General features: G+C 37.3%; 1 protein-coding gene and 1 long non-coding RNA gene across 2 annotated transcripts in view; both read left to right on the top strand.

Annotated features, from left to right (window-relative positions):
- Positions 1 to 14612, top strand: part of ZEB1 (zinc finger E-box binding homeobox 1) — a 128065-nt gene that overhangs the window by 65343 nt on the left and 48110 nt on the right. The gene's annotated exons all lie outside the window — the stretch shown is intronic.
- On the top strand, positions 8969 to 14285 carry LOC138721868 (uncharacterized). Its single transcript, XR_011337630.1, has 3 exons — positions 8969 to 9296; positions 11525 to 11715; positions 13139 to 14285. It is a non-coding gene; the product is annotated as an uncharacterized lncRNA (long non-coding RNA).

The following is a 14612-nucleotide window of genomic DNA, read 5'->3' as shown; positions in this document are numbered from 1 at the left end:
AACAAGTCTACTCAGTAAGGTTTTGCTGCTAACCCTTGGAGATGAATGTGGTTCCATTTCACATGATGTCCTTATGTGCTTATAATCTTGGGACATCATGTAAAAAGAAAAATAATGAAATGATAAAGTTTTAAAAACTGTGGAAAAACTGTCTGCAAAACCTTACTTTAGCCCAGTGATGCATGCACTTGAGAAAAGGCTTGGCATCCAATTTTTTAATTGAATTTAAAATTCTGTGTATTTCTCCCATTACTTCTATAATTTTGATGTTATGTTAACCTGTTTGAATTCTGTGGGTTTAAAGGAAAAGAAACTGTAAAAAGGAAACCTACAAACTAACTGATGGGAGGAAGAGGAGGCTCTAAGGAGACAGACACAGAGCAGGCTGTGGCTCCTTGCTAGGGCTGGTATCAGCTGAGCTTGGGCAGAAAGGAGGAGCATAAATGTTTGCAGAGGCTTTTAAGATAGCAGCAAATCCTATATAGGTAAAGCTTTGTCTTTCAAAGTTTTGCTTTCATTCATGTCTCCCCTGAGAAGTTAATAGTATCTTTTGAAGATGTCAGTGCAAGATTATTTCAGATCTCTAATTGGAAACTCTTGAGAGCCAAAATAAATTGGCGAACATTACCAGCAGTGTTGAGAAGAAAGGAAAGGTCCCACTCCAGCCTGCACGCTGAGTTACTGCAGTCATTACGAGAGCAGCTGAGATCCAAGAGGCCAGCTTGGCCACCAACTGAAGCAGAGAGCATATGTAAAATGTGAAACATTGCTACTCCGTACTTGGGACAGTAGTGGTTATGATGATCTTTATTTAGAATTACGCACTTTCTGCTGCATGTGTTCTTCGTTCAGTGGTCAGTGAATGGAGATTGCTCTTGTTCTCTGCCACTCAGGTCACTTCTGAAGCCCTGGGTGTTCACAGGAGTAGCTGCAGTCTTGAAATTCGCTTCTGCAAATATTCATGGCTGTCAAAATGACAAATACTTTCAAAAAGCTGGACTGAAGTACTTAAAATTGAACTTCCAAATTATTGAGCACTTTGTTTTGTGGTTTGTTTCTTTTTTTAAAAAGGTCTTACTTTCTCTGTCAAATGGAGCCAGTTCTTATTGTCAGAGGTGTGTTGTGAAGATGGTTAAGTACATGGATACAAAGAAGGAATGCAAGAAATTTTGGATTGAGTGATCATTGGGTCATACCTGTGCAAACAAAAACTGACTGTCTAGTGAGAGAGCACGGCTTATCCCATATGTGGAATGATACAGAAGTCATGTGGGAAAATAGCAGGCAGTCATGTAAGTGAAACCTCTGTAGTAAAACGTCTTCAGGGACACCCTGAAGATTCAAAAGGAGACATTATTTTCCCTTCAGCTGACTCAACTGTGCAGTCTTTTTTTGCTTGACTTCTGATTATGTTCTTTATGTAATCTATGCTGAGTTATTTTTGTATGCTGAGTCCACTTTTATCTCTTCTACAAGTCTCAGTGCTTTTCAGATTAATTCCTACAAGTGTGTATTAGTCAGAACATTGATGTATCACATGCCATGCAGACGATATCTGCCCATGGCATTCAACATTCAATTTGTGGATCCTAAAACTTCTCTGGGGATGATGCAGATTTCTGCATTATGAATTCAGGTCTGGTAATATACTTTCCTAGATACTGTTAGCAGAATTCTTTAAAATGTTATTGATCTGTAAAATAAAAACTTAATGGCTTTACTTCTTGTAATTGTCTATTGAAAACAGTAGTTTTCAATAGAAAACAGTAGTTTTCAATAGAGAGTGTTCAACAGAGAATTCAAAAAATCAGCTTCTAAAGACATCTTTCCTAAAGCAGGGAAATTAAGTGCTGACTAAAAGAAAATCAAGGTAGATTTCAAATCAAGGGGAGGGTGGGTAACCCAAAACTTACACCTGCTTTAACTTTTTTTTCCATTCACAGGCATGATTTTCTGCTTTTGATCTCAAAACAAACAGTTACGCCTAGTCACATGTCTCTTAAAAGTGGGAATTTAGTACAGTATCAAAATTAGAATACGTATTTCAATATATGACAGCTTTTTTTCTTCACACGCTAAAAAATATTTAATACCATTAATTTTAGTTTTACTTTAAGCTGCCAACTATTTTTAACTTCTGAAATTTCAGACTGTTTCACGTCCTTCTGAGGTAGACTTTGCTCACCTAATGGCTGCAGCATAGCAAGTGGTTACAGGATTCTGCCTTTAGTAAGTATCTAGGACATTAATGCATTGCTATAATAAACCAAAAAATGTTAAAATAGCTTTATACATGAAAAAGAACAACACAGGAATTATGTCTTGCTGTTTTGAAAACAGAATATTAATGATGTTGAAACCTCCAGGAGCACTTCTGTCAGCCTCCCCTTGGAGTCGGCATGCAGTTTCTTCTTTGTTCTGATGTGGCTTTGTTTCTTCATTCCAGAGATGAGGACTGATGTATTTATAGCAATTTTGTTGGCTCAGGAAAGACTGTTGACCACTTTTTTTTGAATGTTGTAGATGGTTAAAGTAATTTTTAGTTTCATTAAAAGCATAGAAATTAGGCAGAAAAGCAGTGGACAAGATAGCATAGATCTCATTGAATGAATAGTGAAACACTTATATTTGAAGTTGATACCCATCTTAATGCTGTGAGCCGCTTAGCTAAGATAACTAAAAATGGTGAGCATTAGAAGACTTGCATACAAATACTGCATTTTTTAAGATATGCACAAGTAAAAATATCTGATTGCTCTTCCGTTCTGTTAGAGCATAAAGATATCCTTTGCAAAATGATGAATTCTCTTATTTTAGTTACGCATGCACTGGAACATCACTGTTTCTGTTTCTCCTTTACTCATTGCGTTGAAATTATTGAATGCGCAGTTGCTCCTAACAAGTGCTGTAAAGTCTGCACCTTTACCTTTTGAAGTGGCAGTCATGATTTCCTTTTTGCTTTGAAATTGCTATCAGATCCCGAAGAGGAGTTTTGTGGAGTTTTGTTTCCCTTAGCATTGAAAATTGAAATTTTTTGTGGTCCCTTACTTGTGATTTCAAAATTATAAGTGTTATCATGATTTGTTTTCTAAATGTGTGGGTACATGTGCACATTTGCAGTGTATTCAGTAGATGGACGGTACGGCAAGGAGAGGCTGTGCAGTGCACAACATTCAGCTACTCCTGCAGAGCCACTCTGAGTCATGGAGTTGATGCTGATTTGTGACTACAATGTGTTATTGAGACACTATTTGAAGTTTGATGAACTAAGAAAGATCTAATGATTGGGCTACAGAGGATATTATGTTACTGGAAATAATCTAATTGGCACAGCTTGCAGATGGCACGTTTCTGTCTGCTGATCTGTTAACTGCTTGTCACTGCTTCTGGAGGAAGAATTTATTTGGTGATATTTCTTACAATTAATCTATTTTGGGGATCTTTCTGAACTTGTTAGAGAATATGTTTTTTAAAAAAGTGAATATTATGTATAAGCATTTCTTAGGTAAAACCTTTAATTTCACATGATACCATGAAAAATAACTTTCCCTTTACCTTTCCACTTCCCCTTTTCTAATCTTCAAGGTCATTTTTTTGTTTCAAGTTTAAAGTTGACTTTGTGTTATAAGAATGCTTTTTCTCGCCCTCAATCCTGTCTGTCATTTGCTGAAATGTCACCATTTCAAATTTGCTTTTAGAGAAGATTTCAGATGAGGTTTTTCTGTACACAGATTTTGGTTAACTAACCTGGGGGAGGAGGAGCTGCCATGTAAGTACTTCCTGATGAAAGTAAGAAAGTAAAAGGATAGTCTTGAGAACAGTGTTTTAGCCTGAGTATACAAGGCTACCAAATGTGCCCTGAACAAACTCTAAGCTGCTAATTAATAAATTAAAGCATAAATACGCATCTGTGGACATTACTTCCAGAGTTTTTTCCACCCACATAAACTTGTTCAACACTGCTATCTCCACCAGTCCTGGGATTTCTCACGCTCTTCACTCAGCTGAGAAAACTGCCTCCTTCCCACTCTGACTTCCCATTCTTGTGTGGTCAGCAGAAGGCCAGGAGCTCCGGGAAGCTGCAGCCCCGGGCTCTGACCTTTTACAAAGCTGGCAGAGGTCGGTGGAACTTTGAGTTCTGTCTCAGCACCCCTCATCTCCCTTGGGCTGTATGTGGTTCTCCCATACCAGCTGGGAAGAGAGGTCAGAGACTTATCACCAGTTATCTTGTAAATGTATGTTTTTCTCTGCTGTCAATTAAAGGAGACACTTATAAATGTTAGAATAATTGCAAAAGAAACCCACAGATAGGAAAAGTTGTCTTTGTCTGAAACATGCTTTTTATGTTCTGAAAATAAATGCAGCTTATCATTATGCCTTGTAAGTATAACATGGAGGGAACCTGTGTAATTCCAGTTGTGTGAAGTAATTTCAAGTGTAGTTGGTTATTTAAAAGTTGTGATCACATTTACTGTCTAAAATATTGTGTTAGGTTTAATGGTTAGAAATATTTTTGGGATAAATTAGTTGAATCTCTGGCATAGGTGTAGAATTGAACTTTTCATCTAAAGAAACTGCAATTAATATTGCACTGCTTTTTTATTCATAACAGTGGAATGGTTTATGTTCCTCATGCAATTATGATCTACAGAGCCTAAAAAACTTGCTGAGGGTGTTCAGTGTTTCCCCAGGAATCTGTATGTTAAATTCAAGAGTATTGTATTAATTCACTGACATTTTCCTACTACTGATAAGCTTTTAGTAGTCTACCTTCAGTGTATGAGGTTATAATGAGTTTAAAAATTGAAATGGGTATAGAAATCACCCTTTGATGTAATTGCATCTTTGGCTTAGAGGATGATTGAAATATGGACCTGAGTATACGTAGCTTTGAAGATGCAGGGTATGAAAAAACTGTCCTGTCATATTCCTTCTCAACAGACCTACCAGCTGCACCAGTGTGTAGCTAATTCAGGATGACTTTAGAAAGCAAAATGTACCTTCCCCTAGATACTTTCTGACAACTGGCTTATCTTTTCAGATTATTGGCAAGAACCACGTTAAGCCATTCTGTCACTGATCCTTTTTTCATCGTTCTGATTCCTTTGCTCAGCATGGCAAACTACAAATTCTCTTGGAAATTCCGGACTGGTAAGCTGAGAGAAGATGTACTACATGTGACAGGACAGCTGAACATGGGCTGCCATGCCCACAACGCAGCCGCTTGCACAGAGTGGCTTCTGAGCAGCCCAGATTAGCTGGTGCTCAGGGTAGAAGAGCAAAGTTCAGAACTGAAGATTAGGTGCCAGCTTTTGTTTCAGTGTACCTAGCGGCAACTTAAAGTTATCATAAAATAAATGTATCATTTAGTTATCCTGATTAATTTCTCTAGGGATTTGATAAAGCATCTGAGGTACCTGGTATATTGTTTGACATCAGCAGTGTTGATGTAGACACAAAAACAAAGGACGCAGCATGCTCTAAATCCAGGAGGAATTTGAGCACATCTTAGTTATTTGCAGTAGAGAACACTGAAAGCAAGCAAATTCAAGTTTAGAAAACAAGTGATTGTGATTTTAAGGTGGTATTTTTAGTTTAAAAAGAATCTTCTTCTTTTGGTGCCTGCATTAGTTAGTTTGTCAGCTTTATTGCGCTGTGTATTTTCTGTTTAGGCACATCGACAGCTGTCGCTATGTTCAAGTACTTCTACAATACTGATGCAAAATGCAATTCAGTCAGAAAGCTCTGTGGGCTTCCTGAAGGGAAGTGTTGTGCAGCAATCACCAGTGATGAAGAAGAGCCTTTACACATGTTGGAAAAAACTAAGTTATGGTCGCAGTTCCGTGCAAATCCCTGTAACATAGGTCTCACAGATCACCTTCCAAACCCTATTTTCTGACTATACTCTGGCTAGAAATCAGAAAAAAGGCCTATGTTTTTGAAGAGCACTTTTATAGTATAAGTGAGTGTAATAGGATTGTAAACTCATACCTGTAATCTCACCAAATTGACGAAAATGGCTTTATGAAATGTTATTTCTGATCAGAGTTATAATTTCTAAATAAGTTTTCTTTTAAAATCTTCATTCCTAGTTCTACAACAGCAGCACAGAACCATAAGAAAAATTGTGTCCTGTATTACAGTTAGGTTAGGATGTTCAAACCTTCTTTCAATTTTAAATATGTTTTAGACCTCTTGATGTTTCTCCTACTGTTTTTTTTTTTCTAGCAGTTTGTGACTAGGTTAGGGACCCAAGCATGAATATAGTCATGAGGGATGTTGCTGGTAGAAGTGCCAGACAAAACTAAGCTTCCTTCTACACTGTCAGTCATTAATTGAAGGAAATTAGACTAAACACTCCCTTCACACTAGTTTTATCTCTTTCAAACTGTAAATCTGTCTGAAGTGGGTTTGGAGTGGCAAATCTTAGCTTACTAAGAAAACTCTCTGCCCTCTGCCCACAGTATTGTAACTGGAGCAAAGGAGCGGCTGCTGTTTGCAAGCTTTAGGAGCATCTAGCTGATCTTGCTCCCTTTCTTTTTATTTAATTTTTTAGCTCTTCAGTTTATTCTTAGTTATATATATTATTTTTTGGATTCAAGTTTGCCTGCACTACTGCTCTGAATTAGTTTGAAATAGCTTATATATGTCTCTATGGCAACACACCTGTGCTAATAAGCCAGGCTAAATAGCAGGATGCTTGGCAAAGATACGACACTTATGAGGGTTTTGGTTTGATGTTGACTTCAATCAGGTTAAGTTGGAACACTGGCAGGTAGAGCTCACTTCTGCTTGCAAAAGAGTCTGTATGCAACTGTAGGCCCCTCTGTGCAGTGTACAGAATGCCTTAGTTCTGTAAGACTAGTTCAGCGATGGTAATACTGTCAACCTTTATAGTTGCTCCTGGTGAGTTAAACTTGTCCAGGATTACTTGCCTGTTATGCTGTCCTCCCTTCTATTTTCTGCAGGTGGGACTCAATTTCTGTACAATTAGGGAAGTTGAGACATCTCTTCCCAAGTATATTTAAATTATATTTAAGTTAGAGAAAACCAGGGATAAATCTGAAAGCCGAATGGGTTTTATGCAGTGGAAGTTACTTCAGTTTGCTGATGCACATTGTTTACCTGCTAACTCCCAGGGGGAGGTTCAAGTACACCTTAATCCTAAAAGTGTCTGTTTCCTTTCAGGTGGTTGCCAGGTGTCTTCTCATAGGTATGTTCTTCCTTAGGTACCTTGTTAAGCTAGGCAAGAGTCACCCATGCTAATTAGTTGTCAGCATTTTGGATGTTGAAATCTGAGCTAGTCCTGCTACATTCATTGCACTTCATCTTGGAGGGAACTAAGCACTTCTACAGGACACCCCACCTCTCCTAACTTGGACAGCTGTCAGAGTACACTAGGCATCCATTGGAAGCACCAATTTTATTCTGTTTTAAAAGATGTGAAACTCTTTGTTAACGTAACTGCTGAAGAGGAAAATAAAACAACAAAACATAATTTTAGGTGCTGCTTACTACTGGTTCCTCTGATGCCATATTCAATGGAGCATGAGTATGATAAGTGATAACATACTGTATCTCAATCCGGGTATTTCATCATGACTGGGAGATGTATATTTGTCCTTAAACTATTTAATTCCATGTAATTTGCATAAGTATATCTATTAAACCATACCAAATGAGTTACAAGAGTGTTGATAGGCACTTTGCAAGGGGTAGGTATATGTTATTGATAGTACTTACACCTTCGCTTGAACCATGCTGTCACCAGGTAAAATGACTGGGAAGGGTTTGAAGCAAGGAGGCAGAGGTAAGAAATTAGGCAAGGCTCTTAATAAGCAGCTCAGTAGGCCAGCTTGTGTGATTTCTAAGTTTATCTTGAATAGATTAGGGCACTTGAGTAGCATTGATTTATACAGTTTAAAATAATTTTATTATAGTATGATAAAAGGAAGGCTGTGATTTTTGGCAGTGAACTCATGTTCATGTGCAGATTCCTGTTTGAGTGTGCCCCAAGATCCTCCTTGGAATGTTATCTTTAAACATCAGTTGAGTTAGATGAGATTTCATCCCATGTAGGCTGCCCACCTGCTGTTTTTTGGAGTTTTTACTGTGTAATTGTTGGTTATCATTCTCATTTAGAGTTCATATAGGCACAACTATTGTGCTGCTTTCATCTGTGCATGTGTATCACAATCTTCTCCACTTACTGTGTCTTGGTCCTAATGCATTGAGTAATATTCTGTCATGAGAGAGATGGGTTTCTTTTTAATTCTTTTGGTTCTTAGCTGAGTTGTATCTTTTCTATTTCACTGTTCACATTTACAGTCCTGCTTCTCTTCTCAGCTCAAATCGTTAAGAGTACAAACGAGGCACTGAGGGGCATGGTTTAGTGTTTGATAGGAATGGTTGGACTCAATGATCCGGTGGGTCTTTTCCAACCTGGTGATTCTATGATTCTATTCTATGAAACATGGCAAGGAGGAGGGGACCTTCTTGAAGGGTTTACAATAATATTATGTCCCCTGTAGTTAGCTGACTGTCAAACAGGTTGCAATGGTTTTCAAGGATGTTGGGCACTTCATAAATAATAGTAGTTAATTACATGTATATATGTGTGTGTAAATATATCTGTACATATGTATTCCTGACATGTTTTTTCTAAAACTCAAACCGTTTTGTTTTTTTTTTTTACTCTTCATAGAAGTCACCTCTGATACTAATGAATACAAATACCAGGTATAGTTTTATTATGTTTTATGTCTTTACTGCTTTTCACTGGGTTTGGGGCTCATCTTGCTCTAAGTCCTTTTCTACTTTGAGGTGTACTCGCTTCTTGTGGTATCGGCATCCAGAGGTGATGGGATTTGACCAGTTTCATTTGCATGATCCTCTCATACTTTCTTGTGGAGGTGGAGTGCCACTATGGGACTGCAACTTTCTTGATCTCTTCACAGTTCAGACTTGTCATCTCTTCAGTTTGTTGTGCTTTGTGGATCCCAGCTATCCTCTTCTCACTGTGACGGGAAACATCTCACAATTCTTTTTGTTTATCAGAGCTTAATGTTCCTTCACGGCTTCTCCAAGGTTGTGAAATAACTGAAAGCAAGCTATCGTGAGACTCGCAGCAACCACTGAAACTACTCTACCTGACAATTACCAGATTATGAACCTTTTTCTGTACTGAATGAGAAGAAAGGTTTCTGTTTTGTTGCAGACAAACAATTCATTCAGTGAAGATGTCCTCTCAATATCAAGAAGAGCTTGAAATCCCTTCTCCCAAAATGCTTCTACAAGTAAGAAATGATGTATAGTTGACTCTTTCTTCCAGAAAGCTCTGAAAGATTGTGAGCATACTGTAAACGGCGCATGAGGCTTTATCATTACCAAAAGTACGAAAAGGACAGGAGTGCAGAAGATCTGTCTTCTATAGAACAAGTGGCAAAGTCAGGGGTGGTTTGTTAATGAATGTAGAGCAACAGAAGATGATGCATTTGAAGCATATAAGTGCAAACTTTTGGAGGCAAAAAAAGGAGCTTCTTTTCAGATATTCATCCATTTCCCTGACATAAGTGGAAAAGAAAGACCTTCAAGTTTTATTAATTGCCATAGGAATACTGTCCTAGCTGTTAGAAAAGATTATGGAACTTAAGGTAGACGGAGTGCACATGCCTAAGCAAATGAAGTTTTCAAGCTTTGAGGTATGAACCAGACTTGATATTAAAGTTGAGACTGAGCATTTCCTTGTTCCCAACTTCTTGTTGGTGTCTTTCCTTTTCTAAGTATTCGGTTGGGGCTGTTGTGAGGGACTTGACACTGAAGTGGATGAAAAAGTAACATGCCTGGTGTGGAAATAAACATGTTCCAAGATGCCTGTTGACATCTGAACCTTTTCTCCTTCTGTATTATCTGGGAACTGAAGGAGCAAAGTTTGTACCTTGAAGTCATACCTCGCTTTTAGATAGATCTTGCTGTGGTCAGCTGTGATTTTATCCATTCACTGCACAAGCTGCTGTAATATGCTTTATTTAGGGAATCCAGGTAGAAGGTATAGCTGTGTAGAATAGCAGTACTGCCTTACTGTGGGAAAGGGCTGAGAACAAAGTGTCAGTGGATCCTATACTTGATCTCTAGGGTGTTTATGGGTATAGGTAAAGGTTTTTGTAATTATGAAGTACTTAATTGGTATGAATGCCATTTACTGGGGAGGTTGCTCTTGCTCTGTGGTGAGGACATTGCAGAGGCAAGATGATACAGCAGGGCTGTTAGGTTGGGCATGGTACCGTGGGGCTAAAGCTTCTCAAGTATAGGCAGAAGGAACTCATGCCTCCTGTGTCTCATGATATTCTCACGTGTAATATTGAGGTATGTTTCTTGGCAGGAAGATTCAGGTGCGTTCGCTGCTCATGTGAAATAATTTCTTAAGAGTCAGATGCATAGCAGCCTGTGAACGAAAATAAACTTCATCTCATGTTCAAAATGCCTGTGAACTAAATCTAAACAATAAGTCAGAGGGGGAAGAGAGTGGCATTGGGGTGTGCTAATCATGGAACCCAATTTCTGGAATTAACTGTCCGCAATGGAGTGATAAGGTCTATGGACATTTGGACAGATACAGCGCAATGTATAAGCAGGCATTTCTTTTGTGATTTTGAAAAAAACACAGCTAAGTGTCTATCTACACATATGAGCATCAAGTCAGAAAAACAGAACTTGTAGTAGGAAGGAGTGTTCCAGTACTTACCACAGTAACACCTCAACCAGGGGTCAGTAAGATGAGGACTATTTGATTCTTTTTTTCTTCTAATTCTTTCTTTTTCTGAATTAACTTCTTTAAATTTCTGTCAACTTAACATCTGCAATTATTATAATTATTCTGAGGAAAAATATCCACACAATTATAAATGTTTCTAATGTTTATCTTTTTTTCCCTAAGCTAATTTGTAAAGATTTAATATTATGTCATGTCCTTTTATCAAGTAATCTTAAATTTGAGATAAATTGGGAAAGAGGGAAGAAATAAGAACTCGTTCCTACTTGTGGAGTTCTTTTCTGTTTTTTCTTTATGTATTCATTTCTAATTATTTAAAATCTGAAGACAAGTAGAAAGCAGGGTCTCATATGAATCAGTTGGTTTTTTGTGTTCTGCTTCTGGGAAAGCACAGAGGAGCTGTTTCGTATTCATGTAAAATCTTTGTGTAGTAGATTTACTCATGCGATGCATGTGTTGTATTAACTTAATTGGTGTTACTGTATATTTGTAAATAATGCTGTTGGAGCTGGATTTTATGAGCAAGTCTTAATAGTTTCATTTCTTTCAGATCTGTTTGCAAACTATCACATAATTGGTCTGGTTTATTGATCTTGAAGAGATTACACATCTGACACTGTTTGCACCAGTTAATAAACGGTTTTGTTGGCTTTCTTTAAACTGCATATTTGAGAACGCAGTTCTGCTATGCTGTAGAATTTAAATTGCTTATGTACTGGAATATTTACTACCGTCTTTGTTGTTTCATTTCAGAATGACCTTATTTAAAAATGTATGAGGCTATTTATAATCGACTTGGTGGCAGTGATTAAAGAGGTGTGAATAATAGCTTATTGGAAGTTGACAGCTCCTTGTTTGCTAAACTGCTGTTAGAACATTTATGCTGCTCAGTTGAACCTCATTTTTCTGAGGGGAAGCTGCATTTTGACAAGTGCACAGAACAGGTATATGTGACATTTTTATTATTTAAAATATATATATTTTTACTTCTTTAATTGTGTAAGGGTAATTAGTTACTTGTTCTGTGTCTAAAGATCTGTCTATAGTGTATTATTAAAATGAGAGTGAAAAAATACGTCTTTACTTGAAAAATCAGATGTTGTTCTTCCCAAATAGAAATAGTAGCTCCAAATAAATATGATTAAACGGTCAGACATCTGTCTTTCTGATGAGAGTTGTACTTTCTAGATTGTTCTCTGATGTTTTTGATCTCAGATTAGGATTCTAAATATCTCTAACTCCAGGAAGGCAATTTGGTACTATTTCATTGCTATTCAAAAATAAGAACCAAGGGAAAAAGAACTATGACTTATTTAGTTGCAAATCATATTGAAGTAATTCAGTTTTATGTAACGATGTAGATAGATATCACTGAGCTTGTAAATAAGCTAGTGAGATAATACTCAGTGTTTATTCATACAGCTGGTAAGCATAAATGACTTTACGGTTTATGCCCTGCTGTTATTAGTATCCCATTTGACCTAATGGATCCATTTTAAAGGTGAGCAGTAATTAAAGCGCTTGGCTTATGGGAATAAGTAGTTCCTTATAGGTCTGTACATGGTGATGGTGTAAACCACAAGATATTTTGAACTATTTTGGAGAGAGTATGTCAGAACTTTGCAAGGACTTTCATGTGCATCTTGAATTTCTTGCAACCAAAAACTGATAGTCATTTTTCTTCACAACAGTGTTTTCTGTTAGTAGTGACGTGAACATACTTCATATCTTACTGTGTGGATCAGAACTGTGTACTCAAAGAGTTTAATAAATCATGCAGAAATTCATCATTTCTTGTTACTAACATTGGCTTGTTAGTGAGAAGATGTTACTGATGTTACTGCACTGTCATGCTTAGTTGTACAGATCACAGTAGTACTATAGAAATAATTTATAATTTCTCTAGATTCTTTAAAAAATTCTTAATAGAATAAGTGGCTAGTAACAAAATGCTATCATCTTCATAAGTGGTAGCTCATAATTTCAGATTTTTTACTCCATAAGGCATTAAAATAACAGAGTGCAGAATTAGTATTCGGAGAGCACTGACTTCATGGGCTACTGTAAGATTTAGATATTACTTAATAAATACGTTGTATAATTAATCTGCACTGCTTGTGTTCTTAAGAACTAGATCACGCTTTTTACAGAGCAGGGATGTTCTTCCATGGGTGTGCTCAAATTAGGACAATAGATTCTTTCAGCCATTCTGTTAGGTTAGTGTAAAAATAATTGCTGGTTTTGTCGTTGTAAACTGCGATGCTTATTTTGGATTGAACTTTTATTTTAATGTGTTCAGGTATACCATTTTAAAGCACAAGATACAGTCTGCTTATTTATGCTCATGGTTTTGTTTTCACTGTTTAGTCCTCCTTATACTGCACCATCAAATTAAAGATGGGGAAAAAAGCAAATTTCAGTAATTTCATTGCATGAGGTCAACAGGGATGTAAAGCAGCGGAAACTGCTAGCAATATCAACCAAGCATTTGTCCAGGGGACCTCCAACTAATGTATAGCTTGACATAGGTTCCAAAAACTCTGTAATGGAAACGATAACTTTGAAGATGAGGAGGGTTGCGGACATCCTTCCGCAATAGACAACAACCAGTTGATGGCCAGTATTGAAGTGTACCCATGGAAAACAACTCAAGAGGCTGCATAAGAACTAAACGTTGACCATTCAACATTTCCAATATATTGGAAAATGAAAAAAGCCCAACAAATGGGAGCTGAGTGAAAATTAAAAAAAAATGCTGTTATGAAGTTTTCTCTTTGCTTCTTCTGTGCAATAAAAACAATCCATTTCTTGAGTATATTGTGGCATGAGATAGAAAATGGATTCTGTATGACAAACAGTGGTGTCCATGCAGTGGCTGGACTGATTTGAAGCACCAAAACACATCTCCAAACTGAAGCTGCATGAAAAGGAGGTTATGGTCACTGGTGGTTGGCCAGTGCAATCATCCACTATGACTTCTTGGATCCTGGTGAAACCATCACAGCAGAGAAATATTGCCAGGAAATCAACAAAATGTACCAAGAACTGCAACATTTACATCCAATATTGGTCAATCGAAAAGGAACGATTCTTCTCCATGACAAAGCCTGGCCACATGTGTGGCAAATAACTGCGGAAGCTGCATAAATTGGGCTATGAATCTTTACCTCACTCAGCTTACCCGCAAGACCCCTCCCCCTCTTCAATTACCACATTTTCAGGCATCTCAACAACTCTCTGCAAGAAGTTTTTCCACAACCAAGCAGCAGCTCAAAACCCCTTTGAAGAATTCATCAGTTTCAGGACTCCAGAATTTTGTGCCATTGGAATAGACAAACCTGTTTATTATTGGCAAAAATGCACGCGTTCTAATGTTTCTTATTTTGATTAATAAATTTTATTCTAAGCTGTGATACACTACTTTAAAGTTGATGGTTAAAAATGGCAATTATTTTTGCACCAACATCTGATAGCTGATAACAACAGTCTTCAAACAGCTGCCTCAAAACGCTGCTCTGTTTTAGCTGGCCCAAAATGAACCTGATATTCCACTCAGGAGTTGGCTAGTCTGTAGCGCTGAGTTTTTGTGTTGTAGGTAGTCAGTCAAAATGCCTGGGAATTCTCCAGGAGAAAGGAATCTGAATATAGTGCAGCTTGAAGAAAAGAGTTGGATAGCTTTGCAAAACAGACAGCATTCCAATTAAACAAAAAAATATTTTCTGTAACAAAATTCTGGACCTATCTGAGTACTTAGAGTGCTTTATATTGTTTATTTATATTTATTACTTATTGATCCATATGAGGACAGGCTGAGAGAGTTGGGGTTATTCAACCTAGAGAA

Source organism: Phaenicophaeus curvirostris, chromosome 6 (assembly GCF_032191515.1).
Source record: "Phaenicophaeus curvirostris isolate KB17595 chromosome 6, BPBGC_Pcur_1.0, whole genome shotgun sequence".
NCBI lineage: Eukaryota > Metazoa > Chordata > Aves > Cuculiformes > Cuculidae > Phaenicophaeus > Phaenicophaeus curvirostris.
This window is presented reverse-complemented; position numbering and strand designations above follow the sequence as displayed.